The sequence below is a fragment of the Pteropus vampyrus genome, unplaced genomic scaffold (assembly GCF_000151845.1).
Source record: "Pteropus vampyrus isolate Shadow unplaced genomic scaffold, Pvam_2.0 Scaffold85, whole genome shotgun sequence".
NCBI classification, from domain to species: domain Eukaryota; kingdom Metazoa; phylum Chordata; class Mammalia; order Chiroptera; family Pteropodidae; genus Pteropus; species Pteropus vampyrus.
In genome coordinates, this window is record NW_011888866.1 from 6,993,824 (window position 1) to 7,011,753 (window position 17,930).

The window sequence follows — 17,930 nt, forward strand, 5'->3', positions numbered from 1 at the left end:
AAGTTGATTAAAATAAAAGTAATTAACTGGCAATGTAAGGAATGTTAAACTGCACTTTATTTTAAAAATCCACAGATAAATTCTTAAAACGATAAAAAATTTAAAACCCAGTAGAATCATGTGGCTCATTATTGTATAGATTTAATAAAATGTTTTCTGACTCATGTCTACATTCCTAAGATTATACAAATGTAATAATGCAATACTATTTCTTCCTTTCTCCTCCTAGTTTAGGGATTTGCAGTCGCATTTAACATCTCTGCTTTTTTACTTTTCTCATTTAAAAGCTTTTTCTTTGTTTCCAATTTGAAAATGTCCTATTTGAATGACAAAAATCACTCTATCTTATTTTTCTCTTTTATCTGTTAAGCTTCTTTTAATAGAAATGTTCTTTCCATGACAGTTTTAAGTAAAAAAAGCAAGATACAAATTGCATATTTACTATAGTAACTATTTTAAAATAATGCCCGATTGGGAAAAAAACTGTACTAATAGTTCCATTTGAAAAGTTAGATCATTATTCTCTTCCTTTGTACTGTTTTTCAATCTTTCTGAAATAAATTTAAATTGTTAAAAAATTTTGTTTATATAATTTAAAAATAAGTTTTTTAAAAAATCATAAGTTAAGCCAAAAGCAATCAATGAGCAAATTCAGAACTACTCCTAGCCTAATTTACATTATCATTTAAACATTTTTTTATTTAAACATTTTTCTCATTATGTATAATTCAGATGCAATCACAAACTAAGAAATTCAGTACTTTTACTTTGTTGACATTTCACTGATTTAAATATTGCTTTAAATGAATTAAGAACACCTACTTTCTCCAAATGGCCGACAGGTGGATAAAAAAAGATTCTCAACATCGTTAATCATCAAGGAAATGTAAATCAAAACCACACTTAGATATCACCCCATACAACACACAAACAAACAAACAAACAAAACAGTAAACTGGTATTAGTGAGGATGTGAAGAAACTGGAACTCTATACACTGTTGGTGAGAATATAAAATGGTACAGCCACTATGGAAAACAGTATGGAGGTTCCTCAAAAAATTAAAAATCGAACTACCATAAGATCCAGCAATCCCACTTCTGGGAATTTATCCAAAAGAATTAAAGACAGGATACTGAAGAGATATTTGCACTTTTGTGTTCACTGCAGCATTTTTCGCAATAGCCAAGTAGAAACAACATAAATATCCATTGATGGATAAAGAAAATGCAGTATATTTATACTATTCAGCCTTAAAAAAAAAAATCCTGTTATATGCTGCAACATAGATGAACCTTGAGAACATTATGCTAAATTAAATAAGCCGGTCACAGAAGGACAACTACTGCATGACTCCACTTATATGAGGTATTTAAAGTAGTCAAATTCATAGAAGCAGAAAGCAGAATGGTTGCCAGTAGCTAAGGGAAGGGGGAAATGGGGACTGAGATTCAGTCATGCAAGATGAAAAAGTTCTAGAGATCTGCTGTGCAACAATGTTCGTATACTGTACAGTTAACAATACTGTTGTATACACTTAAAATTTTGTTTGGAAGGTGTGTCTCATGTTAATGTGTTTACCACCACATTTAAAAGAAAAAAGAAACGCCAAATAATTCATAAATAAGAATACTCATATGTAAATAATACCATCCAATGGAGGAGGGGAATCACTGTTTTTCAAACATGCAGAAAGTGATGCCCATTTCTAATATCTTTTTATTTCTATAAGAATGATCTGTTTTCATTCCTTAACTTACTCATCAAAGAAAACTTCCTACTTTTGTTTCCCTTCACTCTTGGCCATCTGATGAGTCCCAACTGAGTCAGACCCACAACTAGCAACAGATTCATTTTATTTTATTCCCTGTCATAAAATAAGGTAAAAGGCATTTTTGTAATTACATAAATGCCACACAGGCAAGGGCTGGAAAATGGCAATTATATTCACAATATAAAATATGCTGCAAACATACCAAGAAAGAATTCTAACTACGGGTCCCCAGCCGAGACTTTTAAAAAAAAAAAAAAAAAAAAAGGTGTTCAGTAAACTTTTGATGTAATGGTCATGTCTTCTTATATCACCCCAAATAACTTTTATGAACATGAAGAAAAACAATACATTACTAATGGGATTAACTAAACAATAAATGGATTTTAACAAAAGTGAAAGGCAGCATTCTTTATACAAACTAAACGGCTACTATAAATTTCGAAAGACCATTTTCTTTAAAAAAAAAAAATCTCAATTACTTTTGCTTCTGTATAAGATGTCTTTTGTATTTTAACTCAAACAGTTGCCTAAGTAAGCCAATTTACATGTGATGCCTGTCAACCGGCAAATTTACATTTGGATTTTGTTGGCTTTGGACCCTGAATTCTGTTTTCTTTGTGCCATTGTTTTTAGGTTTGGCAGTAGCTCTAGATCTTTGTTTAACTTAGTTCCTCTGTCTAACTTCTGCAGTATGTACACATTATAAAATTATCATAAAACAACATTTTAGGTTCCATTGCCACAATTAATTTGCACTGAGTCAAAGCTTGCAAATTATGCTTTTATGGACTCAAAAGGAAAAAACACAGACATGCATCTAATTTCTTTACCTAAAGATATAAAAGCAAATAAGAGAAAGAAGTACTTGGTTCAACATACACAAAAGATTCATCATGAAGATCACATCCAATTTTAATGTATCAAAACTTGAGTAATCAGGGGTGAGTTCCCCACCCCATCCCAAGCCCCAGCAGTCAAAGCTCAATTTGTTTGGCTGCCAAAATGCCCATCTTTCTCTTCATCTCTATATTCTTCCAATATATTTTATCTAATACAGAAGTACTTAATGTCAGGTAGGGTCTCCTGCCATAGATTCTTCAAGTAACTGTGACAGCTTACTTTGTTAAAGTTAATACTTGAGAACTTCAATATAGAGTCACATAAGTGGATCATGCAATGAACCAATACTTTAAAAGGGACTTATACAATATTACGAGTTTGACCTTCAGTACTCGACAATGAAACTTAAAAATGTGCATGGATATCCTATATGCACATAAGAAGAGAATTAGTAGTCACTTCCACAAAACCCATCTATGTACTCATGAATTAACTCAGTTACCTTCATAGTCATACTATTACTAGGTTAATTACCCTAAATGCAATTTTTCACCCTAATCGAGGCAGCAATATCATTAGGAATATTAAAAAGAATTTTATTGGCTCTGGGTTGTGTTTTTTTGTATTTACATCTGATCATGCAGTATTCTCAATGTTTTAAGAACTCACAGCCTTTCAAAAATAAATCATACGGTTAAGACCTTATATGAAAAGGCTTTTATCTCCTACTGAATATCTGCCTAAAAACATCTGTTCCTTCATCTGAAGGTTGAGCTCTTTTTAACATCATTTCTGTAGAAGAGGAAAGCCAGTAAAGCGATTTTACAGAAAGTCAAACTCCTACTATTCAGCCAATTCTTATGGAACTCCTTTCCATCTGTTCCTTGACATTTAATTCAGGTTATGCACTTGCCAAAGAGCTTTCTTTGGATACTGAATCCACTGATGAAGACAAATAGGGAAAAAAATCAATTTACTTAAATATCATTAATTTACAATTTGAAAAGCCATCAGGCATTATGTTAAGATAGGCTCTACAATCAAATATATAGTCTGAGTTATAAACAAAACAAGAATCTAGACTGAACAAGTAATTAATATTTGGGAATTTTTTGCTTCTTGGTTGCATTAAAAATTTATTCTATGACAAAAAGACAATAAATCAGAATCAATATAATCAAGTTTTCATGGAGAGAAGATAACTTCTCAAAAGAAAATAATTCCCTGAAAAAGAGTTTGGGAATAATTTTGCAATAACTTAAAAAGTATTTTTAATAAAAGTTCTTATTCAGGGAATAAAGTGAGATAAAAAAGATACTCATTGATTCCACGCTTTGCTATTTATTGAAGAAGCTGTTTAAGAAAAATTTAAATAATTTTTGAAGCAGAAGTTAAAAATATTAGATCAAAGAGTAATAAAGACAATAAAAAAATTACTAGGTCTGGATGACAACCAAATGTGACTTTTGACAATCTCGAAAACTGTGACTACTAAGTAATTAGTAGCTACTATGTCAGAGGGCAGTTAGATTAGTAACTCTACCTGTTCTGACGGAGGTCCAGAGGAAAGCCTGAACTGTACAGATAAACTGTTCTCATGATTCTTGAAAAGCTGGTCTGGAGTAAGGAGGTCCACTGACTCAACAGGCAAGCATAACTCACAGAGAGCTACAGAACAAAGGTTATTGAGGTGGGGGTGAGGAAGGGGAGGAAGGGAGGAAAAATGACCCAAGACTAACCTCTCAGGATATGTAAGTATAATGTCAAAAATAACCCTTAGGTATAAATATATCCTTTATAAGATGCTAAAAATTCTACAATATTAGTCAAAGCAACAACAAAATAAGAGTCTAAGTTATAATAGAATATAGGACATATTTTTATCCTGGTTAAAGGTTTGACAGGCAAACAAAACCAAAGACAGGGAAAACATTTACTGAAATAGATGGAAAAGTGGATTCCCCAACTAATAAGGGGGAAAAAAAACCTGCATGGGGAAACCAAATTAAATGACTTGGTATACAAACGGCAATGAAGTTACTCTGAGGAATCCAGGATTTACCACTGCTAAATAAAAATTCCACATTACCACCACAAATTATAATGCCACCTCTTTCAAAATTTATTCTATTTTTTAAATTCTCATAAAATAAAATTGACACCTCCCCCCTTTTTGGTGTATGGTTCTATGAATTTTAACACAATTATAGTTTGTGGCCAGTAATTCTTCAAACATTTTTTTCCTGCATTGCACTATTTCTTTTCTCCTTCTGGGACCCCTTATGTTACTGGCCCACAGTTCCCTGAAGCTTTTTTCTATCATTTTTTCTCACTGAAAAATTCCTATCGACCTATCAAGTTCAGTTAATCTCTCCTCTTTCATCACCATTGTGCTGTTAAATCCATTCAGTGAGTTTTTCATTATGATTATTGTATTTTTCAGTTTCAAATTTTATTTGGTTCAACTTTACACCTTTTATTTATCTGCTAACACTTTTAGCTTGACAGTTGTTGCAGGGTATTTGCAATGTCTCTTATTCATGTATTTTTATCATGGCTAGTTTAAAGCCTTTGCCAAATAATTCCAACACTTATATTATCTTGTCAGTAGTGTCTGTCAGTGCCTTTTCTAATGTGTGTTATTTGTGGTTCTTTGCATACTGAGTAATTTTGGATTATATCCTTGAACTTTTGAATAATATGCTATAAAACTCAGGATCTTCTTAAATCCTACAGAGTATATTAATATTTTTGTTTTCACCAGCAGTTGACCTGATTAGGTTCAGGCTGCAAGTTCCAATATGCTTTCTGTAGGTTGTGATTCCAATGTCAGTTCAGTTTTCAAAGCCTTTGCAATGCTATTTGGATTTTTCCCATTGGTGTGCCACCCAGTGGTCAGTCTGCAATCCGGGTGGAGTTTTATCCCTCATCTCAGTTTTCAGTCTTTGAAATGCTAAGTATGATAATATCCTTGTATATGCACAGGTTGACAGTAGGCCCAGGTGTTTGTACACAACACCATGGGGTTTCAGTTCCCAGAAAGCAATGGAGTTAGCCTCAGCTCTCTTGGAATCCATCAAAGGTATAAGATTATCTTTCCTCAGGGTTTTGGCTCCTACAGACACCCACTGCAAACTGATATTATTACCAATTGGATTGAGAAAATAGAAAAAAGTAAAGAAAAAAACAGGGGATGACCTCAACTCCGAATTCTTCACCTTTTCTCATACCTCAAGCCAGAAATAGAGGGCTTCTGGATCTCATTCTATCTACACCACACTGCTCAATTCCAGGTTTCTGACTGCACTGAGGTTAGGTCAGGGGATCCTAAAGGTTTGGTGGTATTTCAAAATCTGATGTTCTTCTCTAATTTGCTTGCTGCTATTTATCCTGCATTCTGTGCAGGTTTTACAGTTATAGTCAGTTGTTTAAAAAAGGGGGAAAGAAGGGGATGTGTATTTAGTCATTATTATTGAGAACCAGAAGATACTACTGCTTTTTTTGTTAGGCGAGGCAACCCTTGTTTGACCTCACAGATTGCAAGGATCTTGTCAGCTTACAACCCCTTATTTTTTTATTTTTTACGTCTACAGCATCTGGTTTTCCTAGGTGGTCTCCCATCCAAGTACTAACCAAGCTCAACCCTGCTTAGCTTCCAAGATCAGACGAGATCGGGCTTGTTCAGGGTAGCATGGCCGTAGACTACTACTGCTTTTTAAATAAGTAAAAAAAACCTACATTTCTTGATTTCTAAATTCTGACTTATAGGATCTATTAGCTTAATGAAATTCTCTACTATCCAAACTATGGTGAGAATCCAGGTCAGAAGGACTGATTCATTTAATCCTCCAAACCTCAAACCAAACATTTCTATTAGCCAAGCTCCTGGCTGCAAAGGTGACAGAAAAATCACTAACACTTTAGCCAAATGCAAAAGTGTTTACCTGAGTTCAATAAGACCAAATCAAGGCCTTACCAATCACCTGAGAAGAGCCAACATTCTGAAAACAGGAGTAGCCCACAGCACTTGAAAGTAAAGATAAGAAATAGAAAAATATGGAGATAGCAGCATTGTTTCTAAGACCCCATGGAAACACTTCCATGTTGTTTGTGTCATGAATACAAATAACCACATTATTCTTTTGAGGTTTAGATGAAAAGTCTACTCTAGAAATAATCACTCACATAATAAACAATGGAAATATTTAGCTGCCTTAAGGCTCTATTCAATCTGAGTGCAAAGGCAAGTGGCTGACATCAACCGCAGCAACCCCAAGATCAGGCATTTGGAGTCCGCAGTTGCCCAAATGGATTTAATGAGTAAAGAAAAGTTGTTAGTCCAAAAAAATCTAGCACTAGCCAGCTGCACTGCCAAATGCAATACAATTATTCACTTCTACAAATGCGTATTGTGATTATGTACATGCTAGATAATCTGCCATATACTAATTAGAAATTACTGTTTAGTGAGTCTTACATGTAAATAATGCAATTAAGAGAAAGAAAATAGATATTAAATTATATTTTCAATATGCTTACTACTAGGAAGAGGAGGAAGAGAAAGAGGAGGAAGAAGAGGAAAGGGAGGAGAAAGAAGCAGAGGAAGAGAAGAAAAAGAAGAGAGGAGGGGAGAAGTACAAGAAGAGGAGAAAGAGGAAGAATAAAAGGAAACACATTGAAATCTGTGTTTAGGTTTCAGCAGAGACAATGGGTAATAGTTGTCCTATTTTTTCTTCCTGCCCACAGTTTCTAAATTTAGTCTAATGAATGTAATTACTTCCAAAATAAGAAAGTCATTAAAAAAATATCTGCACACAATTACCATGTGACCCAGAAGTCCCGCTCCAAGGTATTTATCCTAGAGGAATGAAAACTTACATTCACACAAACATTGGTACAAAAATGCTCAAAGCCATTCTAATCATATTCTCTAAAAACCATAAACGACATAAATGTCCTTTAACATGGATAAAGAAACTGTGGTACATTTACATAATTTGATACCTCTCAGCAATCAAAAAGAACTACATTCAACAACATAGTTGAATCTCAAAGTAATACACTTAGTGAAAGACGTCAGTCTCAAAATGTTACATGTTGTACTATTATATTTATATGAAGATCTCAAAAAGATAAAACTATAGTAACAGAGAACAGATTAGTAGTTGCCAGGGATTAAGAGGTAAAGAAAGGGAAAAGAAATAGTTTTGAGTGATAATAAAATTATTTTGTATCTTGATTGTGGTAGGACTCACATGAATCTATACATGTGCTAAAATTCATTAACTATACATCAGAAAAAAGTCAATTTAACTAATGTTCATTTTAAAAATAAAATTTAAAACCAGCCCTCTTAACTCATACAGGATGTTACAAAAGATATTTTTCTTCAAACAACAAAGATTACAGAGTAGCAAAAAACAAAATACAGCAAATAAAGAATCAATTAAATTCCAATCAAAATTCTAGCAAGCTTACTCCAAATAAATGTATACAGAAATACAAAAGCTCGGAATAGGCTAAATAATTTTTTAAACGAGAAACAAAGTTGGATAGACAATAGTATCTGGTCCCAAGATTTACCATAAATCTATAGTAATGAAGACATTGTGAGGTAGGCATAAATTATGATAAACACTGATCACTAGAAGAGAATAGAATCCAGAAATAGAACTAAACCTACGTGGTCAAATGATTTTCAACTAAGACACTAAACAAAAATTCAATAAAGACAGTCTCAAACAAATGGTGCTAGAACAAGTATCTCATGGAGAAAAAAAAAAAAAAGAATCTCAACCCCTATCTCATACTGTACACAAAAACTTCGAAGTGGTTCAGAGACCTATACGTAAAATCTAAAACTATAAAAGTTCTGAAGAAAACACAGGGAAAAAAAAGTCTTTGTAATTTTGGAGTAGGCAAAGATTTTTTTTGACAAACATGGAAAGCTTTGTTAATCACAAGAAGAAATTTAATAAATATCATTTCATCAAATTTAAAACCTAATGCCCTTCAAAAGACTGTTAAGAAAATGAAAAGGCAACACGGACTGGGAGAAATACTCATAGTACATATATATGACAAATATATCCAAAATTATGAGAAGCCTTATACTCAATAAAAAGTGGACAATACAATTTAAAAATGGGCAAAGAAGATACATGAATGGACAATAAGTATATGAGAAGATGGTAAACACGAACTAAAACCAAAACAATATACTACCACTAACCCACCTTAATGCCTTAACTTAAAAAGACTGACAATAGTAAGTGTTATAGAGGCTGTTAAACAACTGGAACAATCATGCATTGCTTGTAGGAGCATATAATGGTACAACCACTCTGAAAAGCAGTTCTCCAGTTTTGTAGAGTATTAACCATATTAAATATGACCCGGAAACTTACTCCTAGGTATTTAGTCAAGGATAATAAAAAAAAAGTCAATAAGAGACCTGTAATTTCACAACAGCTTTATTCATAATAGCCAAAAACTGTAAATAATCCAAATATCATCAACTGATAAATGGATAAACACACACTGGTATATGAAAAACTATTATTTAGCAATAAAAAAACAACTAATTTCTGATGCATGTGACAACCTGGATGAAACTCAAAACTACTAAGTCAAAGAAGCCAGATACAGGTGTTTATTATGTATGATTCCATTATTATGAGATTATTTCTAGAAGAGGTTAAAACTAACTTACAGTGATAACAATCACATCAGTGGTTCCAAGGTACAGGTGTTGAGGAAAATTGTCTGCAAAGGAGTAAAGGTAACTTTCTGGAATGACGGACATCTTCTATACATCTGTCAAAATAAATCTCAAAACTATTACATTATATACTTTAAATATGTGTATTTTATTATATATGTATATGTAGTACATATATTTATTATATACATATGCACAAAATACATATATTTTAAGTGTATAATTCAATAAGATATATAACCTAACATACAGAATATATATTGTATTATATGCAAAATGCATACATACAATAAAATACATATGTAAAATAAAATACTATATTGAATTAAAATCAGTAAAGTGAAATTAAGCAAACTCATACAAAGATAAGTTTAATACAAACTTATTTTCTGGGCTGAATCTTTCCCACTAAATTATAAATATCTAAACAACTAAATCAAAGAACTTTTGCCAGTTAGAAAAGCATGGAAAACTGAGAGGAGAAAAGTTTGTAGGAGTCTTAGCAGTCATCTGGTCTTCTCTTCTAGTTAGTGCAAAGTCCTACCTAAGGCATGTTAGTTAGGTGGATGGTTATAATAAATCAGTGAGAGGGCACTCACATTTCTTGAGACAGAGTTTTTCAACTGCTGAAACCCACAGTCTCTTGAAAAATTCTCTCTTAAATTGAGAAGAAAACTATGCTCTTCTAGAATAAGTTAGCCTGTGGATGAAATCCAGCCCACAATGTTTTTACAAATAAAGTTTTATTGGAATACAGCCATTCCCATTTGTTTACCACATACTGTCTAAGGCTGCTTTCATGTAATAATGGCAGAGACAAATGGCTGCAATATAAAACCTAAAATATTTATCTGGCCCTTTACAAAAAGTTTTTCTACCACTGTTCTAGAGGAACACCAGAGAAGTCTATACCCTCTTTTACATGACAGTACTCAAAAACGTGGAAAGTATTAGGCTCATCTGCTCTTAGTCTTTCCACCACATTTACTATTACTCCTATGTCATCATTTTCAGTAGACCAAATCCTAAGCATGTCCTAAACACTAGCTGATGAGTGACCCTTTGAAAATATAAAAATTAATTCATCACCCCATCTAACATGATGGTGGAACCATTAGTATCTATTACTCTGACACCACATTTATATTTATGCAGTTTAAGGTTTCGTTTCTTTTGGGCTCTATCACATTGATAACTCATTTTTTACAGTAATAAATTTTTTTAAATGTACATGTATTACTTTTATAAATAAAAACTGCATGAGGAGGTATCCACAAATTTTTCAACATAATTCATCTGAATTTGGAAATCAGATGTTATTTCAGGTATTTAATAAAACTCCTAGGTAATAATTTTCTTGCTCTTCAGTTACTGTAGACTACAATTCTATTCTATTCTATATTGTTTGATACAAGCCTTTCAGTTTGAGTATTATTCTCCTGCATGAACAAAATAGGCTCGGTAATCAAAGTTCCAAGGGGTAAATTCAGGGAAATGGTTCAGAGATAGAGATATGAAAAGGGAGGCAGGAGACTGCCCAGAAGAAATCTCAACAAATGTGATATAATGAAAAGTGCAAAGGCTTATAAATCAAACAGGACTAAACTTGATTTGGGCTCTCTCTTCCTTTTTAGCTATGTAACACATGATTGTAATTCAGAAGTAGAGTCAAGTAGGAATATAATGAACTAGCCAAGCATTACCTAAAAAATTTTTAAACATAAAACATAACCCAATATTTTGATGCAGTAATTACCCTTACTTAGCCTCAGACCTCTATCTGGAAGAACTTCCTCCCTCCATTACCTGCCTTATCCCAAGGAAGAGTGAGCTTCCTGACTTGTGTGCACGTTCTTGAATATGTGGCGTTAAAACAATAATAAATCTGCCAATACTAGTGACTGGCACTATTCTTTCAATCAGATCTTGGAATGGTATAAGGCAGAAATTCTGGGCATTTTCTTTGAAGTGTTGGCAAGCCCTTTTGGCAGCAGCAGTTCTAAAGCCGCGAACTCTAATCATTGTGTCATTAATAAAGCTGACATTTTAATCTTCATATGTCACTTTCTTGTGTCTTATTTTTCATTTGGTTCCAAACTCAGGATCAGGACTCTTTTTTTTTTTTTGAGTATGGGTCCTCTGATTAGAGTTCCACATGCCCTTCTTATATAAGCCACACTCCTAATGCATTCTCCACAGTGTTCAGCTTGTTTCTTAAAGTACAGTAAAAACTAATGCATTTGCAAGAAATAAATTCAGAATCGTCCACACTTGTATTCTTCATCCAATTTATTGATGCTGTCTCATTGACATCTAATTCAATAGCAAGTATTTTAGCTCCTTATCATTGAGACTTTCCATTCAAGTCAGTTTTCATAAAATAAGCTTCTTTATCAATATATTGCTTTAATTATAAACAATTATTAACAGGTTTGGGAACGAAGGCAATTGACTCTTGGTAAGGATACAACTCATATGGTTAAAACAGAAGTATAATACTGGAGTTTAAGTGGCCAATGGAAACACTGTCATTAGTATGTGTACTTTCCAGAGGGAATAAAGACGACTGATTAATCTGTTTGGTAAACAGAGCTTCAATATCCTGACCTTGAAAAATGGGAATACCACTATCCTTCTTTTAAAGTTCCCATGAGGATTAATGAAATGATAGGTATAAAGTGCCTAGAGAAGTATCTGGCACAAATCAGGTGCTCAATAAATACACAAAGCCAGCACTGAATGGAACCAACCCCCATATCTAAACAGAATCTATTACACAAGTCAATCTTATCTGAATAATCTACTTGAGGTTAAAACTGGGAATTATGTTGGAGATTATTTTTCATAATCCCAGCTGACCTTACTGGCAACCAAAACAATTTTTTAAATTCTCCAACAGCATGACGTTTAAAGCTTCTATATACATCAACAGAGAGGAAAAGCCTCAATATCCTAAAAGAGAAGGAAAACCACTCGGCACTGTGCTGATTATTCCACTCCCACCTGTATGAGCTAGAAATAGTAACCAGTTTTCGTTTCAGTTCAGAAATCCCATAAAATCAAGATATTACTACACATTTCCTTCTACCAGTCCCATGGCCTGACAAGAGAGGATCCATCCAAGAAATGGTACTATTAAAGGTAAAAGATTATTAAAAAAAATAAATAAATTTGAAACTATTCAGAATCATACTTCCTACAATTATAAGCCAAATCTGAAAAATATATACAGTTCAGTAAGTATAAGAGCTCATATCTGCTAGGTTTCAGTCACTGCAGTAAAATCATGTAAAGACCAAAGAAGTCAGTTCTTTGCAAAGAACAAGACTTTGACCCTGGATCCTATCCTAAATGAACATGTTTTGCCATCACGGATTCTGAGACATGGCTCTTACTCTAAACAGCAGTCCCAAATTGTTTCCTCATGTTGGTTAGAATCCTCACCTACAACCATATACTAAGCCACTAATATCCATGTTTCCTCTCCCACCACTAGTCTAACTTGCTATACTCAGGAGCTTACTTCTCTCTTCCAATTTCAGCATGATACTCTGATCTCATCTTGGCCCTCAAAGCTAGAACTACTTTAAAGGTTCTGCCCCAGGTCTGAGTCCCAAGTCCTCTTTTCACTTACATCATGCCCAACAGCTAACAAAATGCTCAAGCTTTCCATATTTGAAATCTTAAATTCTCTTTTAAAAAAATGAAACTTTTGTTAGCATGAGTCTATAATTTTGTTCTACATGGGGCACAAGAGAAGCAGAAAAAGATAAATTTTACCTTCAAAATGCTCTTAATCTTATTAAAGGAAATACATAGTAAAAGAAGTAAACATGAAATTAGTATAGCACATATCAAGTCTAAAAAAATACAAGGTGATAAGTGTTTTACTCCTTCCATCCGCATCATGTTACACAAAAATTAAAGCCTGTCATCCTTATTTTCAAAAATGATACACTGCTCCTTGATTTTGAAGCTCTTCACAAAGATAGCCATACCACCCTCAGGTTCTTATCCACACTTAATCATCCTCTTCCATGAAGTCTTCGCTGATTAACAAGAAGAAACCTTAACATTGTTCTACCTACACATAGTCCCAAAATTCCTCCACGTCTGCCACCTGAAATAACATGCTTACCTAACTGCCCACATAGGAAAATAAACCACTTAAACAATGTATTTAGTTGAACACATTTCTCAAGTGTTCCTATTCAGCTGGCTGGCCTGCATTAGCTTTGTGTAGGATATAATTGTTTCCTACATTGCTTGTCTACCTTAGGTTACTTGAACATTTGGAAATTTAATGTTTGAGGCAAAATATACTCTATGGAAATTGGGCAACAAGTTAAATAAAAATAAGTCCTCCCCTCACTACTCTACATTTTTTCAAAAGGGAAAAAAAGCACTTTTTAAAAAAGACATCCTACCAATATGTGTCAAACTTTTCCAGGTAAGATATTACTTCTCCAGCTTCACACTTGAAGAACATAAACACAAGGTTTACAACATACTGAACTCGCTGCAAGAAAACCATAGATGCGCTCAATAAATACATCTGCCTCTACTTCTACCCCTCATAAAACAGGTTCACCATTTATTTCCTGACCACAACCTGTTAAAAACACTGGGCTACATAAATATGGCGCTCATGTCCTAGATTTTCTGAGACAATTCCTATCTCACATAACCTTTCTTTCCCCATGAGGATGTCAATGTACAATTAAATATAACTGAATCTTTATAAATTCTTAAGACTTCACAAATAAAATTTTAATTCCTTTGTCTAACCAAAAGTATTAAATAATATTTGCTGTCCAAAACATATTGCAACCCACATTGCAGCAAGCAAAATACAACCCATATTGCAGCAAGCAAAATACAACCCCTCTAGAGGCAGAGAGCAAAATATTTCTAAAACATTTTCAGTATTACCCACTAAAAAGCTGTATTTTGACCAATGTTGGCTACCACAATATTAGAACTCTGCCTTCTTTCTCCCTAGATCAGTTCCTAAAATTTAAGTTCCTATCAGGCTATCAACTTCTCCCCTTCTTACCAGGTACCAAACTCCGTAACACTTTGGTCTTTATTTCCTTATTAAAGGCTTATTAAAATAAAATCGATTTAATTCTCTCCTAAACTTCAGTCGCATATGGCTTCCATCTAATTTAAAGGTTCTATCCTCATACCTGAATACACAATCAAAGGGTACCCCTACTAGAAAAGAGTCAGTAGTTAAGTGTGGCTACTGCATTTGATGCAATTGCTATTGCATCAAGTGAATACCTTCATTGGTGAACAACAGCAGCAATCTGTTTGGGTTTGGTTTTTGTTCTGTTTTACTTCTTTTCCCAATGACTACCTTTTGATTGGCTTTCATAGAGAATATAGTTAATAATATGGTAGTAACTATGTATAGTGCCAGGTGGGTACTAGACTAATCAAGGGGATCACTTTGTAAATTACATAATGTCTAAATACTGTGCCGTACACCTAAAACTAATATAATACTGAATGCCAACTCTAATTAAAAATTAAAAACAAAAAACAAATCTTTAGACTATAATACAAAATTTAACAGCAGGACTTCAGCCTCTCACTGGGTGATCCTTGCACTCCCTGGAAGCTGTAATATGCAGAGGCTAGCCAAATTAATCTGGTGTCTTTGTCTTCTCTTCCAGATTGTATTATCTGACAACTTCTTATTCTGGGTGAAGAAGAAAATTATGTTTCATGTATATTTAAGTCCAAGTATGGAATGTGGTATCTCAGACTCACTGGGAAGAGTTCAGTCCCAGGGATGACTTGTGAAAATCTGCAGAAAAAGTCAATGTTCCGATAATAAATCCAGACCTTCTCACAATTCCTAAAGTTGTTTCCAGTTTTCTGTTGATTGTTTTATTTTCACTATTATCAACAACCCTGTTGTGAACATTTTTGTACATCTATCCTGACACACTTCTGCAAGTATATGTAAAGAAAATAATGTTGGGCTAGAATGCTAGAGCAGGACTCTACAAACTTTCTTAAAGAAACAAATAATTATTTTTTACTTTGGGCCATATAGTCTGTGTTGAAACTTTCCCAACTCTGCCCTGTAGCACAAAAGCAGCCCCAAACAATACAAATACAGACTGGTGTGGCTGTATTACAATAAAACTTTATTTACAAGAAACAATGAGACAGATTTTGCCCCAAGGGCTAGGGCAGTAGTTTGTGACCCCCAACTAGAGGTAATATACATTTAAATGGCAATGCCAGACTGAAAATTATATGCATTTGACATTTTTATTAATACTCAAATAGATCATTTTTTTAAATAGAGATATGAGGCTCCCTAAATGGATATTCCAGAGAGTACCCATAATAAGTACCCAATGTCACGAAGTGTGAAGGGACTGAGATTGTGCCCTACTTATAACCTAACAAGGCAGACTATCAGTTTCATGAATGAAAGCAGAAGACATGAGACTCATGAGTCAGGTGACAAACTATTAGCCATATCCTACAGCAGCAACAAAGATGAGCTCAAATAGATGTCTGTACACACAGTGGGTTTATAAGAGAGGAACTCTAAGTTTAGGGAGCCTAATCTTTTATAGAGTGCAGTGGCATGACTTACCTGTGTTCTGGAGAGAGATGCTATCTCTATTATCCTGAACAGTAAACATTATCTGCCCATTATTTGCTCCAGAGAGATACACTAACTCTGTCTATTTTCCAAGGCTGTTTACGATACATGCATCCTTGAAAGGACAGTCCGAAACAAAGGCAGCCAGTGCCTCTGCTTGCAAAACATGCAGAATTCTAAGAGGACCGTAGAAAATTACCTCCAACATTATGTATCCTTTGTTTCTATACTATCAGGACCGTAGAAAATTACCTCCAACATTATGTATCCTTTGTTTCTATACTTTCTAAAGCATGCTACTTTATCAACCAAGCTGATTACTCTGACCAAGAAACTAGGCCCAAATCTATCATTTAATTTAACTTAAGCATCATGTTACTAAGGCTACTATATACAAGACTCCAAGCAGCAAGAGGCTAATCTATAGTACTGACCTCTACCAGGTCCTCCAAGGTCCTGGGCCAAATCAGCTGAACAAATCCCATAAACCTTCAGGGTCTACCACAGAAATCCAAGTGGCTTTCTCCTTATGTGTCTGAATCGACCTTTCCATTTAGACTGAAGCATTAATCCAGGCATGTACTAGCAATTAAACAGAATCTGCTTTGTAATCCATGTGACCCACAAGGAAATCTAAGGCAATTCTATCATTCATAACAACCCTGGCCAGTGACTTAGCTGACCTGAATACCTTCTAGAGACAAGGTGGTATCACTGATCACTTGAGCTAAAGTCAGGGACTGATTTTATAATACCTATCCTAACTGCATGACTCCATCCTATGGATAACTGCCTGGGAAATACACGTAAATAATGAATCAATCATCCCTCCCAGAAGTTCCCCCAAATAATCAAGGTTAGCCTAATGCTGGAGAGATCTCTATAATCATTTGAAAACTACATGTTTCATTGAATACCTGAAGGTCTCTTACTACTCCCCTATGATGCGAGTCACTATGTTTTTGGTAAGGAGGAAAGTTAATGCCTGCCTTCCATACACAAAGTACAATGCCAAGAGTGCTAAAGGTGCCCCTGGAATGCTGTTTATACCTGTTGGAGGTCCACATGTAGGAGCTAAATCAGTCAGGGGTAAACGCTGATAGTACATTAAATGTGGCCTTTTAACAGGCTGGTGTGCCTTAGGGTTTTCAATTTAGTTTGAATCTCATCCTTATTTTTTGGAGACTGCCTAAGAAAAGTCAGTCCAATCTGTCTTATCTGTCCAAACATCAGCCAGTTGGCATTTGGCCACTTCATAGAATGACTGAGCAATGGCTACTGAAATGGGGGCAGGGAAGGCACCTGGAGGTTTTGATAGTTGTATTATGTGAGAGGTATAGGAGTTGGGGACATCCCCTACTACTTCCAATACACTTCTTAGTAAGGTTAAGAGAAATGACAATCAAATCATGGTCAGAACTATCTGGGAGTAAACAGCAAATCCAGCATTCAGTTAAATTTAAGACACTTGCAACTGTTTGGGAGAGCTATATCAGGAAGTTTTCCTTCCTGAGGAATATTCTGGGGGCAGTTCTGAAAGATAAAGATCACTAACCATCCCCAATGCCGATCTCCCCACCCTTCCACCCCTGCCTGACCAACCCCTTACTCCCCACCCACCCCCTCTTACTTCTCAGGGTCAAAGGCATTCCCTCCCTAGAAGCCAGAGGAAATCAATATGACCCATTCTCGTAGCCATAAATTTATTTTTTATCTAATAATTTCCTTCTCAGACCCAGTCTCTTCATCTGGAAGAGTTAAGTGCAAGAAAAACAAAGGCATGTTTTTCAAATAAAAATTGCAGAGAACTATTATGCCCACCCCCCATTCTGACACACATGAGCCACTGTAGGGGGATTTTAGAAATGCTTCATATTGCTGAAAATGCCTAGTTGTTAAGCCCATTTTCTTGTTGCAAAATTCTATTATCCTCAAAGTTTATAACAGTGCCTGGTACATTATATA

General features: G+C 34.5%; 1 protein-coding gene and 1 pseudogene across 4 annotated transcripts in view; both read right to left on the minus strand.

Annotated features, from left to right (window-relative positions):
- TCF12 (transcription factor 12) overlaps positions 1-17,930 on the minus strand; it is a 293,031-nt gene that overhangs the window by 202,545 nt on the left and 72,556 nt on the right. The gene's annotated exons all lie outside the window — the stretch shown is intronic.
- LOC111742066 lies at positions 6,198-6,316 on the minus strand (annotated as a pseudogene).